This window comes from Motacilla alba, chromosome 9 (genome assembly GCF_015832195.1).
Source record: "Motacilla alba alba isolate MOTALB_02 chromosome 9, Motacilla_alba_V1.0_pri, whole genome shotgun sequence".
Lineage (NCBI taxonomy): Eukaryota > Metazoa > Chordata > Aves > Passeriformes > Motacillidae > Motacilla > Motacilla alba.
Window position 1 is genome coordinate 7,958,330 of NC_052024.1, and position 19,632 is coordinate 7,977,961.

At 43.2% G+C, this 19,632-nt stretch overlaps 1 protein-coding gene across 1 annotated transcript in view; it reads right to left on the minus strand.

The window, feature by feature from the left end:
- Nucleotides 1-19,632, minus strand: part of EPHA4 (EPH receptor A4) — a 105,654-nt gene that overhangs the window by 79,641 nt on the left and 6,381 nt on the right. The gene's annotated exons all lie outside the window — the stretch shown is intronic.

Consider the following 19,632-nt stretch of genomic DNA (forward strand, 5'->3'; position numbering starts at 1 on the left):
AGGAAGGCAGTGCAAGCCAACAGTTACTGCAAGCACCTCTTTAGTCACAGGGAAGACTGAATTCTTTTCACATAATCATTCATTTGTACTCATGGGCTTCTAAAATAGATTTAGCAGACCTCTGTTCATCTTCTCTGAGCTGCTTTTGACTTCTTAGAAAACACATGGAGCTGATAACAATCCTTGCAAATTTCGAGAAAGAAAAGCAGACAGAGACATACCTTAGCTGATTAAATGTTGAACATTAACATCCATTACCATCACCAGCAGCTAGAGATAGCTAACAAAGAGGAACATGAAATCACATTACTGCATTCAGCAAACCTTCAGAAAATGCTACTTTTCACAGACAAAAATAGCATACCTTACCAGCCCAGATTTCATCAGCCCATTCTGTCAGCAGGAAAAGCTGTTTTCTAGGCCAGGCATTTTCCACTAATGCAATCTGATTTGCCATTGCATTTTGAGAAAGCTAAGGTGAATGTACGATACTGAGAGAGGACAGTTGGTAATCCAGAAATGAAAGCCTGAAACTCCTCATGTAGGGCAAGGTCAAAGAACAGCTGCCCACGGAAACCCCTGCACAGAGAGACTTGCATACCACATGCTAACTGGTACTCCCAGGAGCCTTGTACTAAGGGTATTTTGAATAAACAGCAACATACATCTCAACAAATGATTTTAAAAATGTGGAGATAATGACTTCTCGTTTGGCTTTACTACTGCTTGCACGTACAAATATGTCACCTGGGTAGTTTTATCTCCCACATTAGTTGATATTTAAGAAGTTCTGATTATTACTCACACTGTTCTGAGTGTTATATCTGTTCCTAGCAACTGAGAGAGGAAAACAAGCCAAAATAAAACACAATGGTATTTTTGAAGCCACAACGTAATAGCCACGTGGGATAAAATCCTGCCTGCATGTTTCTAAGAACTGTGGTACCATGGAGAATTAGTGATGAAAGAGCTGGTGGAAGTTTTTGATGAAGACAGCTACCTCTCGTAACTTACAAGCAAACTAAACAAAAATTAACAAGCTCCATAAAGCAATTAAAATCCAAAGTGTAAAGTAGATGTAATGACTCAACAGCCTGATCACTGCTCTCATAAAACCGCCCTCATAATGCATGGTCTGAGTCTCCTCACCCTGATATCACCATAAAATTAAGCAGCAAATTGAAATTCTCATCCTCTATCAGTGGGGTTTCACTGATAGAAAAGTTGTAAGGCAGGAGAAGCAGAGCCAAGGGCTATGCACTGGGAAGCCTCACAAGAAACCAGATCTGTGCACCTCAGGATGCCTGAGTTTGGCTCGCCAGAGGCCAGCTATCAGCACTGCACTGTCTGCACACTGTGTGCTGCTTTATCAACCCCACCCTCTAAAGACAATTAAGTGGGCACTGTCACTCACATCCTAGAGGCAAAGCACATCCCCCCCCCCGGCAGTGAGAAAAAGCCTGGAATGATTCTCCAGTGCGCTTAAAAAAAAATAAATTTAATTAACCAAACAATCCCCACCCCAAAGTGCAGAAGGGAACAAACACCATGTAAAACCCTAATTTCTGCATTTCAAACCTGTCTCATTACTGGGTGGACAACCCTCTTCTTTCCATCCTGCCCTCTGCACTGCCAATAGAACGCTGCTTGAAGCTTGATGTGATTCAGCCTTAAAAGAACATTCTCATTCTAGCCTTGCACCCAGCTGAAAAGTTTCAAAGATGTTGTAAGACTCAATACAATAAAACAACTGTCCTTGGTCTCCCAGATAACAAGGCTTTTTTAGTGTTTCAAATAACCAATACACATTCCATGCATATTTAAGCACATCTTTGTATTATTTCTTTCTAAAGACAACTTTGGTCCTCACAAAAGAGGCTGTTCATGGTCTTAGGTAATGCAGAGTATATTAATTGGGCAATACCCACTTATTTTGGAATGCTAATTTGTACAGAGCCCAGCTCTCACTGCACCCACTGTCACTTGCTGACCCTTTAGAGGGGTGGCAGTGAATCAGGAACACAACAGCACATTTGTAAGGTGAATTTCAAGCATGCTTGGGCATCACAGTATGGCTTGAGAAGTGCCCCTGAACCACCAAAGCTGATGAGTTGAGATTTAACCACCTAGTTTTAGATAGTAGATGTCATCAGCAGTTTGGGATCAGCTTTTAACTTTGGATGGAGTAAGAGAGTTCAAAAATTAACTGGATAGCCTCTGCCAGGAATGAAGCAACTCTTAGTCTCCGCTTATGCGGCTCGTATCAAAGTTAACCCTCAAATTCATGATATTAAAGAGTCCCTACTACATAATAATTTGGGGCACCACCTGCCTGCAGAAAATACAAGCAGCATGTTTAAACAAATGGAACAGCCCAGGAAGCACAAACCTGGGTTGGAGCAGAGGAGCTCAAAGCAGCAAGGATTTGCATAGATGCCACTGCACCCCTTCCTCCTGCTCTCCCAAAGCCATTCCTGAGGCTGTGCCCTGAGGAAGGCTGAGGAGGAAAGTGGAGCCTGGCTGAGGCACCACCCTACAGTGCAGGGAGCTGGAGGCATCAGAGCGGTGCCCTCTGAAGCTGGAGATTGCTCAAGGAGCTCCAGGATTGAATGGGGCAGCCTCGGGCTGCTTCTGCAGTGTGCTGGCTGGCACTGGCTGCCCAGGGCCACAGAGCCTGCTGAGCCCTCTGTGCTTGCCCTTGGGACTGCAGGGGCTGACTCAGCAAGGCTTGCCTGCTTCAGGCTGAGAGCAGCCCCGTGGGAAAGGGCTTGGCTTTTCAGCTCCTCCAGATCTACTTTTTAGCAAAGCCTGGTCCATGGCCCCACTCCTTTCCTTCCCTTCCCTTCAGTATTACCTGGAACAGAACTAGTGCTAGTCAAACCCTTGCTGTCCTTAGCACTTTCAGTACATCCGTTTGCCACTGTTACTTTACTTTGTCCCAGCAGAGCCACCAGTGACAGTGTGACTTGCAACGCTGCTTCCCTTTATGCTTCCTAAAGGCACCCTTACATTGCCTTCCCACTTTCTCAAAATGAAACTTGGTTAAATCCACACAAAATTGAACAGAGAGGATCAGAAAGACCCTTCTTTCCTTTAAAGACTTTCCACTGACAAGTATTTTTGGCAACTGGTGTTTTTGGGTTTTTTTATGAGCTGGGTAATCACCTACAATTCTACAAAAGACCCCGCTCAGGTTTTGATTATTTATGTGCTTCTTTCTTACACAAAACTGCACTGAAACAGACAGAAGCTCCCACAGCCAAGCCCTGCTGTGAGCACCATCCCTGCAGCTCAGGTGAGGACTCTGGGCACTGCCACCTCTGCTCAGCTGACACATCCTTTCTCTCTGCTAGGCAAACATCACTGTTGACCCCAGCCCTTAATTTCCTGCTACTCCCTCCCTGTTGCAATGGCATTCCCAGCAAGAGCTTTAAATAACAGCCCGGGGTACAAGAAGAGTGACTAACTCTTCACATTTCCAGTCACACACGGTAATCTCCCCACAGCAACAGCACTGACAAGCCCTTCCTGAAATGATCTATTTAGCAGACATTTTTTTTCTGTGGAAAGATGCTCGTAATCATATCTTAGAGCAATTAGAAACACAAATTGTTTCCCCCCTTTCTCCTGGCAGCACCGGCTGGCGGTGCCCTTGAAGTGCAGCCAGGACAGGTAGGGCCAGCTGCCGCAGGGAGCAGGAAGGGCTGAGCCGCAGGGGAACAGACCTCAGCTCAGCCTGCTGGGCTTCAGCAGCACTGCTCTGCAAACGAGGGCTCAGGCACAAAGGGCTGGCTCGGGACCAGATGAAACCAAGCAGATGAGCCAGCAAGGATGACTTAAATGGGGAACAGCATCCCAATGGCCAGGGCAGGTGACAACCCACGGTGAGAAGATGCTGCCCTCATTAGGGCTCAGTGTTTTTCAGACAAGGTTCACTGGACAGGTACTGGGGAGCAAAGCACCCACCTCACATAAGAAAGTGAGCTCCTAACAGAAGGTAAACAGGGGCACTATAAACTTATCATATTTTATTGCATTGCTATTGCAGTCACCCGTGAGAACACTACAGTGGTCTTTATGACTCTAAGAAACTTCAGAATGTTTACACTAAAATCAGCATGAGCCCTCAGCTAAAAAATACACTTCCAATGTTATTGAAAACTAGAAACGCAGTGATTTGCTCACATTCACATAACTCAGAGGAACATGCCTTCTCTGGCACTTCCCTAAGCTCAGGAGTTTATACTAGCAAACAAAATTAGTGTTGTAGGTTGAAGCTACTCTTTGATCTGCTAAATAAATCCATAGTAAATTCAGGTTCAATTACAGTATTCAAATTTATGACATCCACAGTGCTTTGTGAAGTTAGTGACAAATGCCAGTTTCATATAGAAAGCATGTATTAACCTGCACAAGCCACAAAAAAAAGAGGCAAAATCAATTGGCTCTATACAGATGTAACAAAATGTACTTTGACAGTTTTATACAGTCTTTTACATGCATTTGTCAATACATTTGATTGCAGCTATAGATACGGTGAACAACTCACTGTTACAAAGAAATTTTTAGTTTGATACACAGAAAAGTAACATTTGCTTTACTGATACACCTACATGCATATTCACCAATGCAGTCATTGTTACTGCCAAAATTTCATTTGCATGCAAAATACCTCTGGTGCAAATTACCAATAACATAAGGGAGCCCATGAAATGTTAAAGACTTCAAAGGATGAGAGAAAAACTATTTGCATTTTGGGCCTGATCCAAAGCACATTAAAGTCAAGAGGAATCTTTCCATTGGCCACAACAGATGTTCTGACTTGAGGAAGTTTTGATGCAAGTCATTGACATAACAGCAGACCAGCAAGACCACAAAATCCACTTTCTAAAGAAACTGAAAGTTAACTTTGCTAAATACTGGTTTACTGCGTGGCAGCTGTCCCTCAGTTTCTCCCAGGACAATCTCTGCTGTCTCTCCTGCTGGCCACAGCCAATCTTTCTGTTTGATAGCCCATATTCATTCAGCTTTTACACCTACACTTTCTTCTCTCTTGTTCATGACTTTTAATTTCTTTCTTGCTCCACAGATACATAACTTCATAATAGTATTGTTTAATTCCACAAAAGTGACTTATGAGACAAGTATCTAGGCAGGACAATACAAAAACTGTCAAAGTATGTTTTGATAGATCACTACCTATGGAGCATCAACTGCTTTCAGACCTTGAAAAACAGCCAGTGGGTCTCATAAAAGAGGTAAGCTGCTAGCTGCTCTCATCTCTTTGGGGATAATCAGCTTAATCAATGTTGCTTCAGCAACCTCTGTTCTATTCCACCAATGTTTTAGGTGCAACTTTTCACATGGCATCAATGTCATAATGGCTCCTACTCCAGGGCAGGAAAAAACCTCTTCACAGAAAGGACAGGAAACACAGCGTGGAAAATGAAAACAAGTGACTGGACTTGCAACAGTGCAGGTACCAGGTAGATAAATAATAGCATGTTTATTTACATAAACTTGAATAATTTATTCCTTTTAGGAAGAAACATTTTTCCTAGCGTGACCCAAAAAAAAAAAATTAACTAGTAAAAAGAGCATTTCTCCACCACAAACATTAGCAAAAGCTGTATCTATTCTATGTGTGTCACCAGTAAGCAAAAACAAACCCCTACAATAAAGCAAAACAAACAAAAAACCAAAACAAAACCAACAAAACCAAAACAACCACCAAAAAACCAAAACAAACAAAGAAAAGTACTAGGAAAAAATGCATGTTTTTCTGCCTCTCTATACTTCAAAATCATAAGCACTGCTCACATTTCACTGTAAAAGGTTTTATTTCTTGGTTCCTGCAGCTCAGGTAATGATATCATAACTCAAAGGTAGTGCAAGGCTCACTATAGCTCTGACCTCGTAAACAATTTTAACATCCCTTCTCCACATCCTAACAGATACAGGACTGCACCTGAGCAGACAATAGCTCCTCAGGAGTTACTTGTTTATTCAGCTTGTAAGTGAATACATGTGCTCCACATTAAAACCAACCTGGATGCAAAGAGAAGGCTTTCTTTGGCATAAGGGGAGCATCTTTCAACAGGCTGAGATGCATCTGCCAAGTATCCCACAGGAGGGAATGCAAAATTAAGCCAAAATCCAGCACAGTGCCACAAAGCAAGGGGTGCGGCAGCACTTCTGCTGCACACATCTACTCTGGGCTGTTCTGAGTGCTCAGGAGGCTCCAGAGCAAGAAGAGCAGGGGCAGGGCAAGGAGCCAGGCAGCAGCAGCACTTCTGCTCCTCTTCTCAGGTGAGCCAGGCAGAGCTCTTCATGGCTACTCCACAGCATCCCTGACATTCTCTACCATGACCACGGCTCAGATGCTCAGAGGGGATGCTAAGGCCAGGAAAATGAAGCAATGAATCTCTTATGTAGGACCATGATTCACTAGAAAAGCCAGGGCCTGTCCAGGATCCCTCTGGCTCCATGAAGGACTGGAACAAACTGAGAGGGTTATCCAAGACACCTCAAGAAGGTTCTGTTTAGCTGGAAGGAGCTGGTTAAACTGGAAAGCTGAACAGCACAGCAAGAGCTCTAGTAGCCAAGAGACCTCTTCAGACTGAAAAAGGATTCTCTTGAGGGAAAGAAGCCAGGAGACAGCATGATCAAATCTCTCTTTCTAGGTCAGACCTCAAGAGCTGCTTTTCACCTGTAAGACAATGGTGATCCCATAACAACTGTACAAGAGCACTTTCCCCAAGAGACACTGGTAGAGATGATCCCAGTCAGCCTATTCCCAGCCCCACAGAAGATAACATGTAATTAAACCATGCTACTGGATGTCTAACTTATTCTGAAAATTCTCTGATACTGAGATTCCTCCATATTCCTAGGCAATCTACACTGGCACTACAGATCTCAGTATTTTTTTTCCCCTTGGGTCTAGCCTAATCTTTTGGTTTTGCAATTTAAACTCATTTTTTCTTGTCCTGTTTATCAGCTCCATCTTTACAGCCAAATTCTGTGCACCTCTGGTTAAAGAATAAAGGTGAGAGACATTTCAAGGTTTCTTCAATTTTAAGCAATTCCAACCTTTGAACTACTAAAAGTGAACTGGACAGTAAGCCCTACCATAGGCAGAAGGGATGCCTTAGTCTCTTAAGCCTGCTTAAGGGCTACAAATCCATCAATCAAGCTCTGGACTACTTAGAAAGCCAATGCGTAGTGTTTCAATTATTTCCTTCTGGAGTAAGGCCAAAATAAGCTTGTTGATGTGAATAGGTAAAACAGAATCTATTACTTTCTGCAAAATCTCTCTGAGAAGTGCTCTCAAAAATTTATCTCCCCTTACCTTACCAGAAGGACTTATTTGTTATTGAAAGCCTGCCTGCAAGCCTCATGATGCTAAACTTAGGGCAACAAACAATTTACTGTGAGAAATCACAGACAGACTGATTGAAGATATAGAAATTAGAACCTAATACAAAAAGAAGACACAGGTCAAATCAGCACTGGGCCATCTCGATAGTACCTCTATAAAGCATCAGTAATAATTAATAACTTGAATTTATGCCATGCTTCTGGCTCTTCTGAAGGTTTTTAACTGAAAAACAGCAAGAAGAAAATACCTGGCAGAGGACAGGGGCTATTTTCCAAAAACAGTAATGAGGTCTAATTTTCTATTTCATTGGCACAACTCATCCATAGCCTCACTATCTGCCTGACAACTTCCTTGGACAAAATCAATCAGAGCAGTGGCACCAAGCAGGGCCAAGTCTCCAGACTGTAGAAATACTCCTTGGAAACATTAGGAGCCTTTTTCCAATTCCTGCCAACACTCTGGCAGGGGAAAAGAGGAGCTTTCATCCTTTTAATCATAAAGAGTTGTAGGTAAATTGTGAGAGTATCACACCTCCATATACACTTCATATTTTTTTATAATGGGCAAATTCTGCCCTCTTCAGAGTATACTCTGACAACCCCTACTAGCTCTGAGTGACATAGATATAGTATTTGACCTAATTGCATGTTAAAGCCCAACTAAGGTTCTTGCACTCTAAGCTGAGACAGACAACTTTTTTCCTACCCACAAGTCCCTGTGACACAATACTTCTGACACATTGCAAATTTCTGAAGCATTATCCCTTGCAAACAAGTATCTTCCTTGTTATTTAGCCAGGCTGAAGGGCAGTTCACTGTCATTTATGGCACAGGCACGGAAAGGAGTGAATAGCAATTACTCAGCATTTGTTAAAGGGAAGGCCTCACCTTTAATAATTGCACAGTCACATTTCTTTCCACAGGGTCAACCAGAACTCCGGAAAGGAGACTTGCTGATTGACACAAATATGTTTGTATTTCAAAGGGCAAACTACAAAGTCAAATAAAAGGCAATGTTTGCACAAGAGTTAACTTTGTCATTCAGCATTCTCAAAGAGCTCAACAATCCCACGGAAAAACGTCTCTCCTTTGCTACGCTACATTTTTGACTCAAACTTTAATACAGGTGTATAGAGAGGTCAAATTAGCATTACTGCAGAAGGCCAGCTAAACACACAGCCACAAGAAAGAGGAGTTAGTGGCAACCTTTAAAGAAGCAGAGGAATACGGTAGGCAGAACTCTTGACCCCCATATCCCCACAGTGATCTGGGAGCTGCTAAAAACTCAGCATAAGTTAGAGCAGCAGGGTCCCCTGATTGCACAGACAGACAAACCAATGTCCAACCAAACAGGAAAGAGGGTGGAGATCTCCTTTTGCACGCTCTCATACCCCAATTACAGTTCATCTTGAACAAAAACACTGCACAGTCACCGCCTCAGCGCAGCCTAATGGGAAGGAGATGAGATAATAAGGCCACATACTGCTCTCAGGACTGCTCCACTCCTGCTAAGGAAAGGATAGGTCCCTGCAGTGCTAGACCAACCCACAGTGTACTTCCACCAGCCTCTGTCACAGCCAGGGCTGCTCCTCCAAGGTGGACAAGGGCTCCTGCCCCTTTCTGGAGCTGGCCAGCCGCCCTCCTTGGCAGAGCTGTGGCCATGCTCCTTTCCCTTCTGCTGCTGTGACTGTAGGTGGATTTTGCTCTCTTTTCTCTCCCAAATTAAAGAATCCTAAAGCTATAAATGGTGCTTTCACAGTGCCCACAACCCTTTGAGCTCACTTTCCCAAGCTATTGGGTGTGTTGAATTCAAGGTTACCAAGTGCATTAATTCTGGGCACATTAAAACTGGGCACCAAGAGCACGTCTTCAAAGGGCCACTGAGAACTTTAAGGTGAATCAACTAAATGGATAAAGGATCTGCACTGGGGTAGATTCAGATGAAAAGGATGGAAACAGTCTTGCAGGTAATTAGTGATGCACCTTCAGTTATATACGCTGACTTCACCCCTTTAGCTGATTGCTTTCAACTTTCTTCCCCACGTAGAGCGGCCTTTGAACCTCAGAGCATGACAAAACTCTACTTGATCATCCACGTCTGTAGGCATGTGTGTTGCACTCAGCACCCACTGAAATGCCACGTCCAGCCTAAATACTTGGATCCAGTATTTTCACCTTGTATGGATTTTTGGAAGTAGTCCAAATTTGGGCCAGCCTGACAGAACTGCACCTGGGAGTAGCAGAGGGAATGGGAACGTGCCATGGGAATGACTTCAGCAACAAACCACAAAAAAAGTTCTTTCACATTAAGTGTAACTATTGCTACTCTAAGATTAAATATTACCTGGAAATTACACTCATTAACTGCAGAGTCCTTGATTAATGAGCAGGTGGAGTGCACACAGGGACCTGGTCCTGATTTCAGCTGTCTTATTAGCTCTACCCTGGACACTACTGATCACCACAAAAGTAAATGAGGACATCCAAGAACTAATTACAAGTGGACAAAATGTGTCAACTAATAACTGTGTTAGGGTACTTCAGAGATTTAAGGGAAGGCTGGCAGATGTGCAAAATGCAAATACTGAGGCCACTAAAAAGAAACAGCAAGAGAACTCTTCTATCTTCTTTATCTCTGGTGAGTGAGACCGCAGGATGCCTCTCAAGAAATAGTCTCCATTTCAGAACAGCTCCAGAACCATTTTGATTACTGCAATCACCATTGATTTAGCATTGTTTTAACAGTGGTGGACAGAGCAGGACCCCCTAGTGCTCCCCCCACTCCCAAGGCAGGGGCTGTGTCTCCTCAGGGAGGGATGTGTGTATGGGTGAGCAGGAGTGTGGCCGAGAGAGCCAAGGGCAGGAGAGAGCAGCCCACGGCAGCTGCCGGAGGGTGCACTGCAGGTGTGCGGGCACACGGGCAAGCCAGAAGCACCTCCTGCAGTTTGCTGGCAAACACAGCTGCATCTGAGCATCTCCTGCTACACCTCTCCAGCAGCCGCTGCCTCCGAGCATTTCTGTGAAACAGTGGGGACTGCCCACACTCCCTCTTTTTAATTGGTGTTTACTTGTCTCTTCAAAAAGCCCAAAGAAATCTTCTACGCGCACCAGCTAAGTACAACAAAACTCAAGCATCAGAAGAGGAGTTCAGCCAACTTGTGCCCTACGATTGATCTCCTATTTCTCCCTGCACTTTCCTTCTAATCCTGTTTATAATTACACAAGCTGTCTGATCTTCCCAAAGCTATCAATTCCCTCAAATCCATTTTCAAATCACCATCCCTGAAAGAGCCTGGGCACCAGATCAAGCAGTCTCAGCTTGACACAAGCCACGCCGCTATTGATGGCACCCCTGAAATGCCGGGGTGCAGCTGGCCAGACCCCGAGCAAGGGCTGCCAAGACCCAGCCCCAGCAGAGATCAGGGGAAGAGAAAGTATTGATCCGCTCCTTTTAACATGCTAATTTGCCCAGGGGCTGCTTAGTCATTGCCAGGCTGGACACTTCAAAAGGAAACTGTTTTCAAAGCAGCGATGTCTTTTTCAGCAGCAGAAAAATTGAAACTGAAAACAAATGAATTCAAGCCCCAAATTCACAGAAGCACTCGCAGGTATTCTTCAGCTCCCCAGACAGAGATGTCTGATGTATGGAAAGACAGACTTGTTAATTAGGGTTATTAAAATGTGGCCTGGCAAAAACCCGCTGGGATTTAAAATAAGAAAATCCACACCCTCTAAGTGCAACTTTAATATAAAGATAGCCTGTATTTGTATCAAAAATATTCAGCCATAACCTCTGGAAGTGTTCCATTGATTTCCCCACACACGCACTTCTTAGGAGAAGAATAAAATGTATTTAAAATTAAATTTCTGTAATTCAATTTCTGTAATTCAGCATCAACAGTGGAGAACATTTTGGCCTTTCTTAGCATTGATAATGGGGAAAATAAAGGCAATTGTTCAATCCCTTCAGGCCGCCGAGAACACACAGGGAAGGCCAGACAAAACCCTCGGTGTGACAGGGACATTATTGAAGTATTTCGGGAAAGCAGCAGCGTTATTGACTGAGCCATTGCTACCAACACTCGCCTTTCAATCACGGGCTAAATACAAAGTGAGGAGTGGATAAAATAGCAGGGTTTAATTAACGATCTGGGCAAGTACTGAAATATGTTACATTGCACAAGTTTTGCAGGCAGAACAGAAATCAATTCAGTGTTTTGCATCGTGCTCCTAGGAAAACCTGATATGAGCTATGAAAACCAGGAGTGCTCTCCAAGCTAAGGGAGATAACAAGCTGTAATTCTGACCCACAGTGTATTACCCCATTTGCAAAGATTGAAGAGCCAAAAACTTCAATTTCCCTTGAAATACACCTTAATTTCCAAATGCAGGAAGAGCTCGAGTCACCAAGCTCAGCCTGCTCCCTTCTCCTCTGGACCCTGGTCCAGGACAGCCCCAAAGCACTGAGCCCAGTGCCAGCTACACCAGCTGTGCCCCTCCACACTCACATGCAAAGGAGGGAATTCGGGATGCTGCTGACCCCTAACCCCCGGCTGCAGGAGACAAAAAGCTGCAGAGAGAACAGGCAAACGGAGAGAACTGACTATCAGCCTGACCTTTGCTCTGGAGCAGGCAGCAGCATCACAGCAAACTCATTCACAGAAACAAGGCATGAGGAGATAACACCAGAAAATACAAGCAAAATGGAACTTGCTTCCTTGCCACTAAATTGTCAGCTTTATGGGACTTCATGCTGAACAGTATGAAAAAAAAATCCAATTTGCTTTGAAGCACATTAGTCTAACATCCTAATTATTGTTTACATTGCCATTTGCCTTCTATTAAGAATTGAATAATTACCCAGCGCTCCATAGTTTAAAAATACAAGCAAACAGGATTATCTGGGTAATTAAGACACTGTACTGCAGCTTTGTAGTGTGGCTGTACAAAGCTTTCACATATACAAGCAGAAGCAATAGATATTGATTGCCTTAGCTCAAATGATGTTTTAAGGATGGGTAAGATGGGTTCCTCATTAGGAAAAGGTGAGCAAGAACTTCTGACAAGTGAGGAGGGGCAGAAGCTATCAGGACATTCACCTACATTCAGCCTTCACTGTGGTCTGATCTCAGTCACAGACATCCTGTGTGCCTCTGGGAAAGCTACCCAGGCTTTATCCCTCCATCCTCTGGCTGCTGCAGCTCGGGAGCATCCTTCCTCCTCCTCCTCTTCCTCCTGCTCAGGACCCTGCCTTTGCCCAGGCTGCTGAAACTGCTGCCTGTCCCAGCCTGAGCTGTGCAGCACCAGGCCCCCAGTGAATACAAAGCCTGTTTCCCAGCACACCTCTTTCAGTGGGTTTGCACAGATCAACTCAGTGTTAGCGAGATTTAAACATACCCATCTAAGGGAAGTATAAAAAGCAGACCAGCAAATGGGTTTTTTTCTAGGCATCCATGACTAAATGAGCCAAAGCAAATACCAACTGTATAGTATAGCTTTTTTTTTTTTCTTTTTTTTCCTCCAAACCTTAATAGCCCATCCATATTGTACTTTGAACAGCATGACCTCCCCTTCTGGGTGACTGTTAGGACAAAAGCAAAGTTTTTGCACGTTTCTTTGTTGTTTTAAAGAGGCTTTCCTCCATTTAATTATGCCACCAGGTTTCACACTGCGCAGTTTACTACCCCTGTGAAATTACCTTCAAGTTAAACACTAATTGGACATCCAACAAAAATGAAAACCCCCCACAACCATGTTTTTCCTTCTGGTTTCTTATAGGATGTAGCTCCAACACGATCGGGGTCCCAATTTCATACCACTGATTTATAAAGACACAAAATGAAAACCAGTCCTTTAAAGAAATACAGTACATTCATGCAGCATGTGTTCTAACTTATATCAATAAACCTTTCAACAAATCCATTCTGAACAAGCCTGTGTTTTGGGAGCATTTAATGAGCCTCAGCTTTATTTCAAGCCAAAGGCAATTTTAAGTAAAGTTGAAATAAAGAAAAGTTAAAAAGAAAAGAAAGCCACTAAAACCAAAAATAAAATAAAATAAGAGTCCTCGTATAATCATGAGGCTTAAGAAAGCAGAACTTTTCTCACAGATTATTTTCATTCAATAAATAAAGACAGCAGAGCATTTCTGCATGTTTACTTACCCGAGTGCTGGGAGCCCCTTTTCACCATGCTACAACCATGGGCCAAGGCCAGCCCAGCAAAGGGAAGAGCACTAGCCCAGGCCTGAGCAGGTACTTGGCCCAAAGCACAGGAAATGTCAAAATGTAATGCTGCTTTTTTATGCCCTAAGTGCACACTTAGAGCCCAGAGGAGATCCCACCTCCAGAACCCCATCACCCCCCCAGCTGAGGCTGCAGCCACAGGAGAGCTTGGTGATCACTGGTGAACATCTGGAGGAGAGAACACCCAAGGGCCTGCAGCCCCTCCAGGCACGAGGAGTGGCTCTTCCACACCCAGCCATGGCTTTAGAGGTGGTCAGGTATTGCTACGTCTGGGGTCACCATCACCATTTATTACTACGTCTGGGGTTACTATCTATTACTGCAGGTCTTCTGGGCAGTCAGGACTTGGTGAAGGGAAGGAGAGATCTTGACTCTATTTCAGAAAGGTGGTTTATTATATTATGATATATATTACATTAAAAAAGATCACACTATAACTACACTACAAAGAATAGAGAGAAAGGAATCATCAGAAGGTGAGACAGGAATAGAAAGGAATGAATAACAAAGTTCTGTGACTCCCAGAGAGTCCGAGAGCTGCTGCCTCCTCGATTGGCCACCAAGTAGAAACATCCCACACTGACCAATCGAGGAAGCACCTGCTGCATCCCACAGCAGCAGATAACAAATTGTTCACACTTGAAGCTGAGGCCTTCTCAGCTTCTCAGGAGAAGAAAATCCTAGCAAAGGGATTTTCACAAAATATCACAACCACCAGGCTGGCTGTGAGCACAGCACTGTCCCACACACAGCTGGAAGGGAGCTGCACACAGGGCTGAGAGCCACAACCAGCCATGGTCAAGACATGAGGAGCACACTGGGCAAATATCACACTGTCTCTTAAACAAAGGGATCAAAAAAAAAATCAAACCAGAATTCATTTGCATAAAATCCAAATCTTTTGAGCTCTGCATAAACAGAAGAAGATTCTGGCTGGCAAAGGAAGCTCTTATCTGCTTTGTGAAATGGGGAAATGGGTGTGCTGCTTTGCATGAGGGTGTATACAAACGATGTAAATGAGGAATTTGCTGCATGCAAAAGGAAAGTGGCCGGCAGCTGCCAATCCCCATTCACAGAGAGAGCTTCCCCAGTCTCTAGCAGGAGGAAGGAGAAGGGAACCAACGTGTTTGCTTCCCAGGGAGGTGAAGCAGGCTCTGAATATTCATAAAATGGCCGTTTAGTCATGGGAGTGTTAATTGTCTCTGATTCACAAAACTCTGTGACCTCACCTGCTCCCTGCAACATATGAAAAGGATGTCACATAATGGGAGGAAACCAGATAAGATATTTATCTCACAAGTTTGGGGGGCTTTTTGATGCAGTTTCAAAAGACCTTAGAGTACTGCTGAGCATTTCTTTAATCACTACTCACAAGCATAATAAAGACCAAGCTCAGTGGAGCATATTATTAGACAGATAATAACCCTTACCCAGCCAAGATCTAAATACTGAACTCATCACACACTGGATGAGTTGTCTGGAAAGTTTTGGGTTGCCTTTTTTTTTTTTTTTTATCCTAAAAGAACACACAAACCAGAAGACGGGCTGGAAGTCCCTCAAAAGACTACCCAGACCTACCATTAAATTCATTACCACCACAAAGCTCATCTGGCTTTGATTGTGAGGATTGTGCTTTTCACCAGTAACACACAGAATAAGGACCAGATATTGCTCCCGTGTGCAATACTAGCAGAAATCTTGTCAGAAATTCAAAAGGAAGCAATCACAGCCTTTCTCCAAGCAATACATGAAGGGACAATTGTTTGACAACTGTAACTTGACTTCTGAGGAGCCCAGGCAGGAGAAAAGCAGTAGAGCTCCTGCAATAACATTTAAATGCAGATTTTGAAATGCACCAGGTGGTACAAGAAAATCACAGAGGGACTAACCCTTGGAAGATCTATTGAGCTACATGAGAACATAAGATAACCGAATCAGCAGAGGAGAGAACCAACTAAATTTGGTTCAGACAGACTGTGTTTCAGTATCACTCCCAGGCCCCGCCTGTAGCTTCCGTCTTCTCAGCTCCTTTTAAAACGTAACATGTTGAGTCTGTGCATTTTTTCCCCTGCCAAAAATAATCAACCTGAAAAAAAAATCCTCCTGAAATCTCAGATCTGCACAGTCTTAGTCACCCTCCTGATCACCCTTTTGTGCAGACAGACTGTACATCAGCGCTATTTTGACAAAAAAAGTTATCTGACTAAAATGGGAACGTACACACAAATTACATTGCTTCCCCACCCTTAAAAAACCCACCATCTAAGAATCTTATCACAGAAAAACATATAATTAGACTGTACACTTCTGATGCAAACTGAACTGCTGCTTTCAGTGATCACAGCCACTCTTCAAAGCCTCCAAGATTAAAAGAATCTTATCATTCAAATTATTACTTCTTAGGGATGCTCTTATCAAAGTTCGAAGGAAAATTCTAAAAACAGCAGTGATAGGAAACCAGGACTGAGCCATATTTTAAATGACACTGGATTTTCTGCCAATTGGCCAATTCACAACTCAGAAAAAGCAAGTGTAGATGAAGACAAAGCTGTTGGCTCTCATAACCTTTACAATATCACAGTAAAAATCTCAACTGTCTCACATATTTATACTAAATGGCAGGTCTAAAATTGAGATTTGTAATTTCACAGCATCAAAATCATCACAGATGGCTACAGTCTATTGCTTCTTTAATCTGTCTTTTCTCCCTTCCTGCTTGTTTTCCCCCCTCCTCCTTTGAGTTAGAAAGATATGTGCTTTATCATAAGGAAATCATAACTAAATCCAAACCACATTTTATTAATGTGTAACAAAACAATTTACATAACAATGATGTCTACAAGTGAAGTTTAAAATTACTTTATGTCTCAGCTTTGCCCTAAAGCACTAATTGCCTTAGCCTTGAGATGTGCCACTATTTGGGACAGTCATCTTCCATCAACAATATTCCACATGCATATTCTCCTAAATGGAGAGCCACGAACACAGAACATTTGAGGGAGAATAAACAGTAGTAGAAATAGCAAATTGGATTTTTTTGGCATCTAATTCACAGCTACAAGTTTATTTGCAAGCAAAAAATCAGAGCTCACCTAAAACTTGTACACATGAGGAGCCATTTTGCAGAACTACTGCTATGACACACCTGTGAAGCTTCCCAAATAAATATGGATTTAGTACTTGGCTCCTTTTCCTTCCTGTCCCAGGTTTTTGCATATATTCACACACACACACTCATGGATGTTCAGTAAGACAATCATCATCAATAAAGTCAACTGGGGAAGAAAAAAGCAGTCAGAGGCTGAATATGATGACAAAAAGCTGTTCTAACACCTCCATACCACCGACACAAATTTTTAAAAATCCCATTTGAGGTCAGAAAGTCATTAACTCCCACTACAAGAACTTTAAATGTGAAAAGGCTTTCCATTATGCTTCCCACACACACATCAGAAATTAGGCAAAAGAATCTCAACAAAAATGTATTATTTAAAAATTGGGAGGGCGAGTGAACTTGAAGCAGCTTGCAAGACAACCCAAGGGCCAGCTGGTCTGTCCCAGCACTGTGTGGCAGGGAGCAGGTCCCAGGAGAGGACAAGGAGCTCCAACACAGACTGGGGATCTCCCAACAAGTGCAAAGCCCCAGTCCACTGGCCCAAACTATTCCTGCCCACTGAGCTTTTGTTAAACATTTAAGATCTTAATCAATCCTCACTCTGACCCTAGGATCACAGGGGAAGATGGATGAGGAAACGGACAACCTCTGACCTTTTGTTGTATTTGTCCTGCCACAGTCAACCTATTGAAAAACAATTGAGGTGGAACCTGCTCACCAGCTCCCGTCCCAGACCAGCCCCTTTCACAGCCTTTCCCAAACTCAAAGTCTCTTCCCCTGCCCCCAGTCCTCTATATCAAAACCACAGGAATCCTCCTCACTTCATCCTCCTCCTCCCCTCCAAAAACCTGTCAGAGCAGAACATTAGCTAGACGATTAAGTTAAGAATGGAAAGAAAAGGGGAAACCTCATTCAGTAGTGTCAAAGGCCAAACTGCTTTAACAGCCTCACTGGAAACTGGAGAGAAGCTGCACAGTTCTGGTGAGCTTCATGAATTCATCAGGAGGAGCTTCCCAGTTAACTGTTCTGGCTGGAGAACGGCAAGTGTGAGAAAAGGAAACCACAAGTAACAGCTGATGAAATGGGTTTAGCACTTGCAATTATGTGCTGGCTCAAATGCTCTCAAAATGACTAGCACAGGCCAACTTCACTCCAGAGAGCCCAAGAGACAGAACATTTCTAACACCTTTGTCAATATGGCATCACCTGATCTCCCTTTTAATTGGGAAATGGAGAATTGGGTTTCCTGAGCCCAAATGTCCCCAGATGCTGCTGAGAGCCTTTAGGTAAGCTGACAGTCATCCCCAAGGTCTAGTCCAGCACTACAAAAATGAACTCAAAAAGCATGCCACTATAACCGCTGCCCATCAGCAAAACCTCAAGAGATTCCCCTGAACAACACAAGATTTGTTGGACAATTAGCTCACCACATCTGGGCCACTGACACTAAAAAATGGATGATCTGTGTCAGAGTGACCCAGTACTGACCTAACAGGCTTTGGGAGAAGGTGGAATCATCTCTGTGCAATAAAGCAATAAATGCTTCCCCACTTCACTTCTTCCTCTCACAACCCAGGCTGGTAAGGTGTCAGGAAGCTTTGCTCAGAAGCTATTGAGCTGTGAGAGAGTAACAGCATCTCCCCAGCCACCAATGGCTCCCCCAGCAGCACCCAGGCAGTGCCACAGGTTCACACACTTGGTGACAAACAGGCTTTTGAGTTTCCATATCACAGGATGGAAAAACCAACAAGAAAAAACAGCGTTTTACCCCAGACAGGATGTCCTGTCATTGTGCAGCTCATCTTTCAGTCCTCTGTAATTTCAGCCCATGGCATTTTTGTTGCCACTATGCCACATTAGGCTTCTGTCATAGAGCAAAACCTCAGGAAATTAAGGCTGAAGTTCACACACAGCAGATCTTTCCTACCAAAATATAATTTTAATGTGTAATAAGGAACTTCATATTGACTGTAAGTTAGCATTTAAAAGAAATCAAGTAGGACATTCAAAAGACACCATCTTCTCAGGACATCCATCACAAAAGCAGCCAGTTACTTGCTTTGTTAACTTGTTCTCAGTCTCAAGATGATAAAAATGCTCTAGGAAAAAATACACCAAGAAGATGAGGCAACTGACTCCGAAGAATCTTTTCTAAAAACATGGCTCCAAATCCCCGAAGGAGCTAAGCACCTTCAATTCAGCACCCAGCAAAATTAAGCTCACTGACCTGTGCAAGAAACCATTTAAGTTTGATCTTAATTTATGCTTACATGAGCAAGACTCTCAAAGCAGAGGCTAAAGATATTTTATTTATAAGGTGTCTTCTCTCCTTCCCTAACCTTCTACAGCTTCTTTATCCAGAAAAGGAAGGCAAAGAGAATATAGGTATTGAGGTTTTTTCTTTTAGGCAAATCTGTCTTTTATACAAACTTTAATCCCTAATTCTGCAGCACACAGGATAGTGTGTGTGTGGGAGGGTGGGGTGGAGACTTTTAGCATTTCTAAGAGTATCCTAGCACCTCTATTATTTAACTGACAATAGAGACTCTCTGAGAAATGAAAATATTTAACAAAGGCAGCAGTGTCAAATATCAAAGGGTATTTAGTGCTAAAAATTTGCGACAAGTAAAACACCAAAGATTTCCAGTTCCTAAAGTGAGAAAGTAATCCAGCTAAAACTCCTGTCCTGCCTCCCAGACTGGTTCTTAACTTACTGCATTGCCCAAAGTCAACTTTGCCAGAATTTCCTATGTTTAACAAAGTTCCCTTGAAAGATTTGTCTCTTCAAACAATGGTAGCTCAACTGCACTGCTTTGCAGTCATCCACATTTTGGTGACTATCACGAGCCAAATCAAATTTAGGCGTCTGCTAGAAAACGTGTTTCACCTTCT